General features: G+C 39.0%; 1 protein-coding gene across 5 annotated transcripts in view; it reads left to right on the forward strand.

Annotated features, from left to right (window-relative positions):
* The window catches only part of LOC103268813 (neurocalcin-delta), a 334,704-nt gene that overhangs the window by 221,873 nt on the left and 98,478 nt on the right, over positions 1-14,353 (forward strand). The window contains exon 1 of one of the 5 annotated variants that reach the window (XM_008066403.2): positions 2,177-2,519. The exons of 3 other annotated variants lie outside the window; for them this stretch is intronic. The gene's annotated coding sequence lies outside the window, so the exon portion shown is untranslated. Of the gene's footprint in view, positions 1-2,176; positions 2,520-14,353 lie in introns of those variants that run through there. One more of the 5 variants, XM_021716762.1, reaches the window with a different exon arrangement.

A 14,353-nucleotide genomic window follows, 5' to 3' on the forward strand; every position in this document is an offset into this window, starting at 1 on the left:
CCAAAGTGGTCGAACTAATAATAGGCACCTTGACACTCTTACAGCAGGTGAAAAATATGGTGCGGAATTATTTTTGAATGTATATTTTTAAATTTGGTGAATCATTTTTACCTTAAAAATGACTTGCCAATTAGAAAATAAAATGACATCTAGTCCCGTCACTGTGGTAGACTGGGATTGGAGAAGGCTCTCCTGTGTATTTCCTCTGATACTTTCAACTATGCTTGGATTAATTAACCAAATCGGTGGAAACCTGAGCTCCAAAAAAATCAGCATCATGTTTTCAGCAGAACACTGGTGGCTAGCTCCTTTAGCTTTAAGAGGAATCTCCAAGGAATTCTTTCAGAGAAACTCTCTTTTCATTTTGAAGCTCAGCCCACTGGTTATTTTAACTTATAATGAGTTTAAGCCCACATCAGTATGAAGTATATTCAATCTTAAAAATACTAGAAGAGTCAAAATGAAAATTTGTTTGTTTTTGCTGGATTTTAAAACAATCGATAAAGTCCTGAATTTGAGGGATTTTTAGAACTGAGAACTTGTTTCAGAGGACATCACCTGTTGGCAGAGCATGGCACTGCAGTTTTATTCTCTTAGACACTCGAGCTGCATAAAGAGGAGAAAGAGTTGATGGGACAGCCGCGGGTTTGAGCCAGAAAGATGATAAATCAAATAGCTCAGAGAATGTGGGGCCCTGGACATCCAGAGAGTGTGTTTCTCTGCCTCTTACTATTCCCTCATTACTATGATGTGCATTTCGGAACAGAAAACCAAAACTGTAATTGGGACAAACTGCAAATCTGTGAACTGTAGCTGTTGCTGAACTCTCACCCTTGTGAGGCATCCTGATCCATTTCGATACACATTGGATTCGCTTGTTATTATTCAAATAGGTAAATTGTCAGTTGTCATTAATCTAAAATTAAAGGGGGAAAATTCTCTATAGTTTTATTTTCCTTTTGCAGTGCTATAGCTAGTAGCATCAGGAATGCAACTTTTCAAATAAAAATCCATCTTTTCTCCCAACTGGGACTAGGACAGAAGTAAAGGAAGATGAGGAGGAAAATGGATTAGGAAGATTCTATGGCCAAATCATTTGGACCTGAGTTTTATTATTAAAGAAGCAATTTCTGACTCTACTGAAGAAATTTCATTCTTTTACAGCGACACAAATGTCTTCTACCCAGCTGGCTTAGCTTCCATTTATATTTTGTAGCAGCCCAGAGCTACCCGTTTTTTTTTTTTAAGATTCTAGGAATAGAATTCCTGATAATCCTAGCATGCAAGGGTCCTTGGGTCTTTGAGGGCAGTCTCTCCTCCCCTGCCTTTTAACTCCTTTGTCCTTTGAATGGGCATACATTTTCTGAATGTCTTTTTCAGAATACCTGCCTGTGGGTTTCATCTCATTTCATCTAATTGGCTTCCCGTTAATTAAGAAGGAGAATTAACTGGGAAATAAGCACGTGTGCAGAGTTAAAAGTAAGCGAGGCTATTCCTGAAGGAAATGAAGCTGCCATTAGAAAACACATGCAATTACCCTTCTATTCTGCAGCTCTTGGCTTTCATTGGATTTTGTGTTTGTGGCACACTAGTTCTGTAGAAATCATGTTTAGCCCCAGTCAAAGGGTATGGATGAAAGGATTTGAGAGGGGAGGATTTGGCTTCTGTATGATCCCAAAGCCAAGTTCTTAGCTTACCCACAAGGTAGCATTAAAGTTAGTGCTGTCTTGAATCTTTTGGTCATCATCATTGTATAGACATTTTATAGTGCAGGAATCCTCAATTCGTCTTATCTGATGTCAACACCCTACTCGGTGTCAGAAGTATTAGCTTCTTTCATCTGTCTCCAAGCCACCACCCACTGTGTTTTGTATTTTTCTTTCCATCGTTAGCCTGGTGTCAGTACGTGGATGTGGCTTCTTACAGTTTTTAAAGCATTTTTTTTTTTACCAACTCCCCTTGAGCTTCTGTTTTTATTTATTTTCTTACAAATATGTTTATATCACTACGAAAACTACCTCCAGAATATTTCGATCTCTTTCCTTTTGTTCTGCAAAGAGATACATGCTGGTGGTAGCAAGATCAGAAGAAACTTCAGAGTAGCATGCATTTTCCCCACAAGTGACTGTAAGGAAAGACACAGAAGCCTTGAAGAGGAAAGTGGTAGGCATGCCTGAGTCACAGCTTCGGGGATTGAGGTTGTCGGGGAGCTGTCCGTGATGGTTGTGTTGCGTGTGTACACACACACACACACACACACACACAGATACTACAGTGACAGATGACCTATTGAAATAATTTCAGAGCCGGTCTGTGGTTGCTACGACAACCAATGATCTCTTGGCTTTCATCTGGCCATGTGACAGGGACTTTGACGTCAGCTAGAGGCAGAGTCTGTGGCTGAGTCCACACAGTCAAAGGCTTGTGAGAATCTGGTGGATGCTGGGCATTGCCGCTGCTGCTGTTTCTCAGGGGCTGCAGAGCATGGACTGTTAAATCTTACACTTCTTCTGTGTGAGGTAATGAGTTTGCTTTATATACTCTAGTTAGGTGTTTTTATAGCTCACTGTGGTTTTTGCCTCTCTCTTACCTCCTACAAGTTTGTCTTCATGAGCAATGATTGTTGTACCAGGGGGAAAATGTGAAGTAGCTTCTAGTTGTGAATCTTGTGCAGAGTCTCTGGAATTTGGTTAAATTCGGATTAGTGTTCTGTGAAATAGGTTAAAATGTAATCGCCTTTCTTGCTCAACACTTGCTAACATAACATTATTTAGAGATACGGATTTTGCAGACTGAGCCAAGTACTCTCTCTTGAATTCCAGGAATCCTCCCTTTGGTATTGTTATGGGTTTCAAAACTCCAGCATAGCCTTGCAATATGTTGCTAACTTTTCTTTTTTATAATTGCTACCCGATTCTGAGTCAGCCTAAAATAGTTTGGAATTTGGTTTGTATCTTGTTTGCAGCCTTCGTAATTAGCAACAATAGGAACAGTGGGAAATGATATTATAATTGAAACAAAAGTTGGGATTTTGTTTCTTGTAAATAAGACCTTTGGTATTCTGAAAATACCAAGAAAAACTGTCAACAGCTTCCTGTTTAGAGAAAAATAATCTGGAATATGCCAAGGAAATGGGGTGGAAGCATCGCCATGTGTGCTTGTAGATGCTTTTTGGTTGTTAGAGCAAAGTGCACATTTTCAGTGTCCTTCCCAGAAAATTCAGTTGTGAAGAGGCTGGTATGGAATGGTCTTTACTAAGGAGTCATATAAGCTGTTTTTATTTTTAAAAATAGAAATAATTACCTAAAGAAGAAAAACAGTAGCCCTAAAACTAAATGTATCATTGATACAAGTCCTACTTTAACTCAAACACAGACGTAAGTAGACACTAAACATTTGCTCCAGATCTTGGCTGAATAATTTGATAACTGTGATTAATAAGAATTTTTATCTTTTATTCCTAAAACTCTATATACTACATATTGTTTTAGTTGTCTTGTTGTAGTTCATTTCCTTCTCAATTTTAGTGATTGTGGATTTGCTTTCTTGACACATAAGTTGGGTTGTTTTGTAGCTTGTAATTCAAATAAAACCTCTGGTACTGAAGTTAATCAAAGTCTAGGTTTACAACCAGATTTCTAAGTCTTATAGGTTTAACAGAAGAAGGCAGCACATTTTAGAGCACATTCTACATGCAATATAGCCAGTATTTTAAGGAGTAGGGGAAAAAAACGGGTTTAGGTATATATGTGATTTATTGTATTTAGAAGTCTTAATTTAATCCAAGACTATATTGTTTTTAATTTTTTATTGGTTTCAGAATTCAAATAGCATTTATTTTATTCTGGGAGGTAAGCATTTGGAACAGAATTTAGTTGCAGTGATAAGTGAGTCATGTGGGAATATCAGTAATTTCTCAATAGCTTTCAATGAGTGAATGTTTGTTGAACCTGCTAGCATTTGACATGTCTATTTTTGGTCAGAGCTTTCTTGGAGGATTTTCCAAAAGTCTAATGTGCTTACATTAAAGGCACATCTACTGACACATAATCTCATTGTTTAATTGATCTCAAAATTATAATAACCCAGAGGCTATATTCTTGACACCCCTAGAAATATGTTAATTGATTTGTAACATTTCAGTTAGTACTGATAGGATCAGTAGCACTGTCAATTAAAAGCACTATCTTTGATGGAGTACACGTTGATGTTTGCTTCTTTTACTGAAAGAATGGAATTATCATTATAGTTTTTCCAGGTAACAGATATTTTCTTGGTCCTCTCTCTGTGACTCTTTAAATTAAAGTCATAAAATGATTACATTCAATGCCCTTATAAAATAGACTGGATTTCAGCAGTATAAAATATGAGAAAGTAATTCAGTGTTGATGGCAAAATGTCAGTGGTAAAGTTTATTATTTAAAAAAAAAACAAACCTATGCTATGAAAACAGAGAGGCTGTAGAATCTACAGGTCTTTTCCTTTGGCAAAATAAGAGAAAAATGGCTCTCATCAGAATCATCTATTTAGAGTAATGAGACTGTTGATTTCAAGGTCAAGTCTGTTTCTTCTTCAAAAGATGCTGGCAAGGGATGATTTATTCTAGAAACCTGGTTGTTGCATTATTAAATGCTTTGTGTATAGTTTCAGGGATTCTTAACCTTTTTGGTGCCATGGACTTCTTTGGCATCCTAGGGGATGCCTATAAACTCTTCTCAGAATGACATTTTTAAAACGAAGTGTGCAGGGTGACAAAGGAAACCACTTTTATTGAAATACATTAATAAAATGTTTAATAATTAGGATGTATGCTTTGTTGATAGTGTATCATTATATAATACAAACTAGCAGCAGGTATAATAACTACCTGCTGGAAGGAGTGGTGAGCATAAAAGGTATTTCACTACAACAACTGTAATGTGATATGAAAATATCAGTGATTTCTCTTGGCAATGGCATCACAGGTACTGTGGTTTGCGGGCTACGTTTTAATTGAAGGAAATACTGAGTTTCAGTTTGAGGTTAATAAAACTGAAGATGTAATATTTTTTCTCATGCAAGTACCCCATGCCTTCTTGAATTTTCTCCATCCCTGAGTTAATTGATAGGTAAGCTAGTGATACCAAAAAAATCACAGAACTGCACTGGACAAAATCCCTAACCCTATTTCCACATTTAGTTCCACAATATCTAATTTTATTCTCTGAATGTGTAAATTTCATGGTGTTCTCTAAATTCTATGTGAGATGGGATGATACGTCTACACAGCTACCAAATTGTTACTTTCTTTTCTTTTCCTCCTTGAGATCCCTAAGTAATCTTATGTCACCTGGATTGAGAAATCGTATGTCACTTGGTTAGATAGGGGTTAAGAGGAAAACTCATAGTATTAATGTAAGATATGCAAGTTGAAACCATTGGCCGTAGAAGTAATACTAATGACAGAGGGATCTTTCTCCACTCAGAGAAGAAAGGCAAGGAGTACTTAGATGAAGAATACTGGATGATACATGAGATAGTAGCTGAAGAAATACTCTAGAGGGCACTTCATGAGCTCATAACATTTGAAGCTCGCATTGAACAATTTATGTGACTTTTGTCACATAATGTAAAGCATATACACGTGTGGATTGATAAACTGTTAATTCCAATGACTCGAGAGAGTAATTGCCTGAAGATATATCTGCCAGAAGTCTCTAGGATGGGACACATTCAAAATTAAATGAGAAATGGAGATACTTCCCAAGAAATTTGAATGCAGAACCTTATTTGACTTGCTGGATGTTTAAGACCAGTACAGGAGGTATTTATATTACTATTTAGTGTGACATATGTGAGTAATTGTCTTATTCCCTGTGTCACTTTGAACATGCAGGAGACAGTTTCTGATCTTCCTTCTAGCCAACAGGGTAATTTTGCAGTTGGTTGGCGGTTGGCACAGCCCTCCCTTTAGAACGCCCAAAGTTGGCTGGGCTCAGTGCCTCAGCCTGTAATCCCGTGTTTTGGGAGCCCGAGGTGAGTGGATTGCCTGAGCTTGCGGGTTCAGAGCAACTTGGGGAGACCTCATCTCTACAACAAATCAAAAAATTAGCCGTACGTGGTAGCGAACACCTGTGGTTCCAGCTACTTGGAAGGCTGAGGTGGAAGGATCGCGGAGCCCAGTAGGTCGAGGCTACGGTGCTCGGGATTGGCCGAAAAAAAAAGGAAAAAAAGAACCCCCAAAGTCATCCTTTCTATGACATCAGCACTCACCATCTCTGCGTAAGACAACAGGAGCGGTGACATTTTGCACAAGCTGTTGTTTAAACTCAATCCAAATCCCTCACATTTGAAATGGAAGCTTAGCAATTTGTCTTCATGTGTTCTCAGAAGACTTACGAAAGAGAATTTCTCAAACATTTCTTATTCTTTGGATTAGAAAAGAACACCTGCCTTGGGGGCTTTGAGCTCCTGTGGCAACTTGTTAAGGAAACTTGTAAAAAGTGTAAAATCTCTGACTCCAGGCTGTACCATTTGCTCCTAGATGGCAAGTGTACAAAATTTTAAGTTCAGAAAGGAATGTGCTATTATTTTTCATAAAATCCACTTTTATTTAACTGGTAGCTTGTGATGGAAATCAAACTAGAAATAGCATTCTGAAATGTAGTAATTTTTTAAAACTGTTTCCAGAAGTGATGTCATAAAAGTTAGTGCTTATTAAGACTTTGGTATAAAAATTATACGATAAATATTTAAATTCACTGGAGCCACATTCTCCAAGCTAAAAACAGTCTGCTCTTTTTATCTTTGTGGTGAACTTTAGTTTTTTTAAAGATATATTTCCATAAATGCTGTTAATTAAAGACACAGCATCCCTTTAAAATTTAGTTTACATTCATTTAAGACAGAATATACTCAGCTCACAATGAAATTCTATATTTGATTTGCAGGAAAAAAAAATCTCTAGTCTGAAAGATATTCCAGCTGTTGCCTGTCTTAATGGGGAGGTTGTCCATATTTTCTGAATTCTGTCCCAGTGACTGCAGGAAAACCAAAGGCTGCACATGGCTTTTTTGTGAAGATAAATTTTTAGACGAAGATTCTGGATTTACTTTACTTTTATGAATGTAAACACTCTCTATTAGAGGTAAATGTCAAGAAGAGTGTTGTGTTTTTTGGCTGTCTGTTCAGCTGACTCCCACAGACTTTCACATGATTCATACAACTAAAACCACGATCAATTTTGTGACGACCATATTTACAACATCCTTGAAGATAAAATTTTTTAAAAATAGCATCTCACAAAAGTTTTCCCATCCTATTCCTTCCCATGTCTTACCATGGATCAGGTGCGGCAAGATTGCTCAATCAGCAGACTTGTGTTAACTAGCTGCTGCATCCACAGTGTTAGAGTGGACGTTGGGGGGTCCCTCCTTAATGGGAACTGTGAGTTATATAAGCCACAGCACAGAGCACACAAGCTACTTATGGAGTCTGACTTTTGTTTGCTTGAGCTTTTATTCAAACATTCAGTTTTTCATGCATTCAACAAATGTTTAGCACCTACTATGTGCCAGGCATTGGACGAGACACTGGGGATGCAGTGCGTACTGGACAGGCAAGGCCCCTGCCATCACATAACTTACAGTCTAACTCTAGAGGGAATCCACCCAGAGACCTGTGAGTACCAGCAACCAAAGTTCTCTTTCTTACAGCCATGCTGGCCACTGTGGTCAGAAAGAACATCCTCACTAAAAGAAAAAAGGAGTCTATCCAAACAAAGGAGACAAACAACCTGGGAACCATTAGGTTTTACACCAGAGTCCTTCCCCAGAAGAGGCATTCTACAGCTGGTGAACAGCCGGCCTCATGTATGAGCAATCTGTTCCCATCAGTGTCAGGGATTCCAGGTCAGTACGCCCAGCCCTATTCCCAGCTGGCCAAAGGCTATTTGTCCTCTAGTTCAGAAGATAAATGGGACTGGTAGGGATTGACCTATCATTGTATTTTATGAAAAGCATCCTTAAATTAGTGGTGTCCACGTATCTGTTTCCCACCTTCCCTATATTAACCCAGTCAGGATAGGGCCACTGCTATTTAAGTAGTGCTCAATTCCAATGGCATATTATAACACTTCATTTTTCACTTACCCAGAAGCCATGTTTGGGAGAAGGGCTCTGCTGCATACAGTCTTTCAGGGACTCAGGCTCCTTCTATCTAGTTACACTGATCCTGGGGATAAACTCTCTTTCTACCACTTCCTAGGAATATTCTGGGCAAGTTACCTAAGTCACAGTTTTTTTATCTGGATAATATTAGTACCTCTCTGGGATTTTTTTGGGCAATTTCCTTGGCATAGTAACTGACACCTAATAGTCAATATTATGAACTGTAATTATTAATTTTTCACCTCTGATAGTCCTGCCACTACCATCACCCCAGGAGCCAGGAAGAATCACTGTCAGAACTGGAAGAGGTGTGTCTCTGGAGTTATGATAGTAGCTAATCCTTAGGGAGCTAGATAGTCTTTGAAGCTCTTTTCAAAATAACTACTTTTTTCTTCACAACACCCCTGTTTTATAAATAAGGAAACTGAGGCACAGAGAGCTTAAGCAAATTTCTCCATATTACACAAGTATATAAAGGAGCTGCAGGTGTTTGACTCCAAACTCCTGGCTCTTTATTTACTATGCTATATTGTCTTTCAATGTGGAATATACAGCAGGTCTTCAAAGTCCTTTCATTCAATATCATTTTGTTGTATTGTTAATGAGAAAAAAATCGTTTTGTTAATTGAAAATGTTAAGTGAGAACTTACCATGTTGTATTTCCCTTAGAAGTAATATGTTATAGCAGAGTGTACTAAAAAATGGCTATATTATTACCACTTTTTAAATTTTTTTAGAGACAGAGTCTTGTTCTGTCACTCAGGCTGGATTGCAGCGCTGTGATCATAGCTTACTGTAACCTCCAGCTCCTGAGCTCAAGAAATCCTCCTGCCTCAGCCTCTCAAGTAGTTGTATTGCAGGTGCCACCATTATGCCTGGCTAATTTTTTTATTTTATTTTTTGCAGAGACGGGATTTTGCTATCTTGCCCAGGCTGGTCTTGAACTCCTGGCCTCAAGTAATCCTCCCATCTTGACCTCCCAAAGGGCTGGGATTCCAGGCATGATCCACTGCATCACTACATATTCTTTTAGAATCTTGCCTCTCTCCATCAAGAGGTGAAGTCTGTTGCCCACCCTTTGAACCTAACTGGACTTATGATTGGAACAATTGATAAATATGTGGAAATAACCCTAGGTGACTTCTAAGGATAGATCATAAAAAGAATACAGTGTCTTTTTCTCTTAAGACTATTCTTCCTTTCTCTCATGCATGACATTTGCCCTTGGAATCCAGTCACCCTATTGTAGGAAGCCTAGACTCCAAAGAGAGTCCACCTGTAGGTGTTTCTTTTTTTAAAAAATTTTTTCTTATTTGTAGGTGTTTTGGCCAACAATGCCAGCTAAGGTCTCAGCCCACATCTAGCATCAATGGCCAGGCATGTGGGCAAACAACCTTCAGATGATTCCAGGCCCAGCTGTGGGGTTCCCTTTTTCCCTCCTGATGCCAGGTGGACCAGAGATGAGCTAAACCTGCTGAATTCTGCCTCCGATTGCAGATTTGTGAACAAAAGTTGTTGCTTTTTAAGCTCATAAATTTTGGTGTAATTTCTTAGGCACTCAGAGTAACTGGAACATATGGTGTAATTAGAAATGGGTGAAAAACCTACATAGAGGGCTAGGCTTTGGGTACACATAGATTAAATAGACTTTTGTGATTTAGCCTAACTTACCTCACCTAAAATAATTTATGGAAGAAAATATATTTTTGTTACTACTGAAATTACAAACAAGCCTGAGGAACACATCTTGTGTGTGCATTTGGAATAGTAATGCTGTCACTGGTTCCAGGAGAGGATTTGGGCTACACTGAGACTGAACTGCATGCCCTAGGAAAATGTTGCTCACAGTGTCCTGCTAGCTGGGACCCTTCCTGAGAAACAGTCTTGTATGGATGGCAGTAATTGTGCTGTTTTCCCTCCGTTTTCCTTCCCTCACTCACTTGCTAGTCCTCCTTGTCTGCCTGTGTCTCCCTCTTCTGCACCTACTCTGTCTAATCTGCCGACTTTTCTATTTTTTTTTTGAGTTGGAGTCTCACTCTGTCGCCCAGGCTGGAGTGCAGTGGCCGCTCCCGGCCACCACAGCCTCGACCTGCTGGACTCTGGCGATCCTTCCGTCTCGGCCTTCCAGGTAGCTGGAACTATAGGCGCGCGCTACCATGCCCGGTTAATTTTTTTGGTTTATTGTAGAGATGAAGTCTCACCTGCCCAGGTGGGTCTTGAACCCGCGGGCTCAGGCAGTCCATTCACCTCAGCCTCCCAAGGTATGGGATTACAGGCTGAGCCACTGAACCCGGCCTGCCTATTTTTTCATTGTTAGACCTTGCTGTCTCCCTGACATGCTCTTTTGGTCCACTTCCTATGCTTCTAGGTTGATTTTTCTGCTCTGATGGTTTATAGTAAAGCTAGGGAATTCCTATTAGCCAGGTGGAATTCAGCTCAGTCAGCAAAGTCATTTTCTTGCCATTTTGGCAGCTGTCCCATTGGCTTGTGGCTCCATGTGTTGGCCAAACCTAGTATTCAGAACCTCAGAAATGTGACCTTGCATCCTTACTCCAGGAGGCATCGCTGTCAATTCTGCTGCAGAGAAACCAATACTCCGACTCTCTCCTCTCTTACTTAAACTTCACCCCATCCTGATGGTCTTCTCACCATCCCTTGAGAAGGCTTTCATTCACTGATTCACCCACCGTTTGTTAACTCCTTACAGTGTGGCCTGGAATTGAGCGCCTATTAGGAATATTCCTTTTGTGTCCAAGAACTGGTAAGGTATCTCCAGTTGTCCCTCATTTGTTTACCACAGACATTGGGCAGATGTGGTTCAATCACCCAGAATTTTTGTATAACTAGGACATGCACACTTAGCCCAAGATGCTCCAGCTAAGTGGGATACTGCGAGGATAATGTAAGGCCGGCCAGTTTTTGAAAAGGTTACAGCCTAGTTAGGGAGGCTGCACAGATATGCAACTGAGAGCCAGAACTATGTCTTCTACCCTGATTGCAACTTCCCACAGTGCCTAGCATCATGCTGGACATAGAATGCCTACTCTTTAAATCTCTCTTAAATGATTGATAGATAGACTAATCACACAAAATGTGTGGCATTGGGATGACTTTGGAGAGAAAGTGAGCTTCAAGTTGGGCCTTGAAGGACGGAGAGCGTTTGACGTGACCCACAGAGGTGAAATAATAATCCTTCAATGAGAAGCTCTATGAGGACACCCTAGTGACCCTAGAAACCTAGAAGCAGGACACCTACTCATCTGAAATCAAGAACATGGTTGAGAAGAGGAAAAAATATATAATCTATAGGGTGGGTCCATGGAGGATCTAGAGTTTGTCCACTTGAACTGGGTTTGGTCTGATTAACAGTAGGAAGCTACTGAAAGCTAGAAGCTGGCAAGTGATGTATGTGTTAAGCGGTGTGAGGATATTTCAGTGACCCTGTTTCCTTTGGCTTTAGATAGCTCGTGTTAAAAGTCTGAATATGGTGAGGTGCTGTGGCTCAGCCTGTAATCCCAACTCTTTGGGAGGCTGAGGCGAGAGGATTGCCTGAGTCTGGGGGGTTCGAGACCAGCCTAGGCAAATTTGTGAGACCTCGTCTCTACAATAACGCACAAAAACTAGCTGAGTACAGTGGTGGGTGTCTGTAGTTCCACCTACTTGGAAGGCCGAGGCGGAAGAATCGTCTAAGCCCAGCAGGTCGAGGTTGCAGTGGCCGTAAGTGTGCCACTGCACTCCAGCTTGGGCAGCAAGAGTGAGACTCCAACTCAAAAAAAAAAAAAAAAAAGCCTGAATATGTGCTTAGTTAGGTGTTCCCTTTTTTTCTGTGTTTCTCATAGAAAAGTTTTTAACTTTTTACGTTTAAAAAAAAAGTGAATTCTCTTTCACCCTCAGTACTGTGATGCTTTTGCTGTAGGTCATGAGTACATTTAGTTATACCTGAAGTCTTTGAATACTGGTCATCAATATATGTGTTTGGCAGCTATCAGAATGTTCTTAATGAGACACGCCATTCTTTAAAAGATATTGCAAATTATATATGCAAAATGCCTACTATTGTATATGTACAATAGAAAGAATACTTAACATATCCTTGTTTAATCAATAAAAACACAACATTTTATCTTACTTTATTATTTTATTTTGTTTTATTTTAGTTGTGGTGTACATGAGAGCATTTACTACATAAGTAAATTGCTTGCAGAGGGTTTGGACTCCAGGCAAGCCCTCTCTCCCCCTGATAGTGGACCTGGTACCCAGTGTGTGGCTGTGTGCCCCTTATCCCTCCTCCCCCTCCTTCCTTTAGCAGTGTCCAGTGTCTGTTGTTTCCACCTGTGTGCTCATGTGACCAGTGATCAGGGCTTGCTTTGTGGGTGAGAATATGCGGTACTTGGTTTTTTGTTCAGAACAATTGTAAATCATTCTAGTGAAGTGCAAAGTTATACACTGATAACAATAATAATTTCACTACAACAGCTTACAAATTAGTGCTATCTCTAAGGTCCAATACCTGAAGGAAATTGAATCAGTGACTTTTTTTTAACTCTTCAATCACATAAAGATTCTAAAACAATCGAGAAGAGAGTCAGTTATCTCAGTCTCTGATAGTGAGTAAGAGGTATGTTTCTGCTTACAGGACATCACTGTCATTGCCGGTTGTAAAGGTTTGGAAATTGGTTTCTGTGTCTCCAGGCCATTGTCCGTGTTGAAGCTTCTTGTTACCTCTTGGCTATTCAGGAGAGGATGGCCAGGGAACCCTCAGGGGCCCTGAGTCCCCTTGTAAACCTAATTGCAAGGGGTGGTTAAAGAAGCCATTCTCTGTTTTGAGGGTTCTCTTTATAGAGTACATGAACAAAAATGTAAGTGGAAATTATAGTTTCTGCGAATGTTTTTTCTGGTATTTTCAGAAAGTGTTTTAAAAAATAGATGTTATTTGAGAAAGATGCAAATTCTGGTCCAAATTCCACTTTATTTTTAAAAAAAGTCATTAAATCTGCTGTGCCCACCCCCCAAAATGTTGGTTAACTTCCAATTTTTAAAGGCCAATCCATTGCTGTTTGGAAAAAGAACTCTCTTTCTCCTTTGTACCATCAAACAGTCTACGGATTAATGCCAAGAACTGACCAAGAGTCTGATAGTTGCTCCTCCAGCATCCCCATCAGGAGGGAGGGTATTTTATTAAAATTACAAAAGGCATAAAATTTAGTTATGCTACAGGTTGACTAAAATATCCTGATTTTGAGATACTGTGAAAAAGAAAAAGTCTCACTGAAATCACATTATATCATGCCTGGATTTAAGATTAACAGGGACTTTTTTATTGTGGTAAAATATAAATATAAATTGACCATTTTAGCCATTTTTAAGAGTATGATTCCATGTACTAAGTATGTTCACACTGTTGTGCAACCATTACCACAATCCATCTCCAGAACTTTTTCATCTTCCCAAACTTTAACTCCATACCCATTAAACTAATTCCCACTTACCCCTCCCCACCAGACCCTGGCAACTGCCATTCTACTTTTTTAAAAAACATAACATTTTTAGAGAATCTAAAATAAACCTATCACCCCTCTTTCTCTCGCATAAGGTCTTCAATTAAAAAAAAAATCCCTGTTAAAGTCCTGGTATAATTGGAAGTCTCTTAGGTTTGCACAAGTGGGCAAAATTACAGAGTTCCATGACATACAGCAGTGGGAGTATGTATGCTCTTGATGTGGTGAGGGATTGGCTACTTAAACCATATCCAGTGCAGTTTCTATATCATCACTCAGGTCACCATCCTACTTGTGTCAAAAAGAAAGCCTTTGAACCTAAGAGATCTAGTCCTGGTAATATTCTCACAGTATTTTATATTAGTCTTCTATTAATATTCATTTTAAGCAAATTATAGAATCAGTAATGTTTATGGTGGAACATTTGGAAAATACAGAAAAGTATAAAGAAGAAGATAAATATCACTCTTAATATTCTACTACCTGAATTTTAAAATTAATATTTTAAAATTAAAAAGCGTTATATTTAATTTTACTTCAACAGGAGAAAAAGAACTGAAATGGAAGGGTTTGAACTTCAGATAACTGTTTCTTCAAAGTGTGAGCTATTGGTTTCTAACTAAATTAAATTTCTAGTTAAAAATAAAAAATTAATCAAACATTAATCAAACATTTAATTAATCAAATTAAACATCAATTGAAACATTA

Source organism: Carlito syrichta, unplaced genomic scaffold, assembly GCF_000164805.1.
Source record: "Carlito syrichta isolate Samal-C Ts95f unplaced genomic scaffold, Tarsius_syrichta-2.0.1 Scaffold308917, whole genome shotgun sequence".
NCBI classification, from domain to species: domain Eukaryota; kingdom Metazoa; phylum Chordata; class Mammalia; order Primates; family Tarsiidae; genus Carlito; species Carlito syrichta.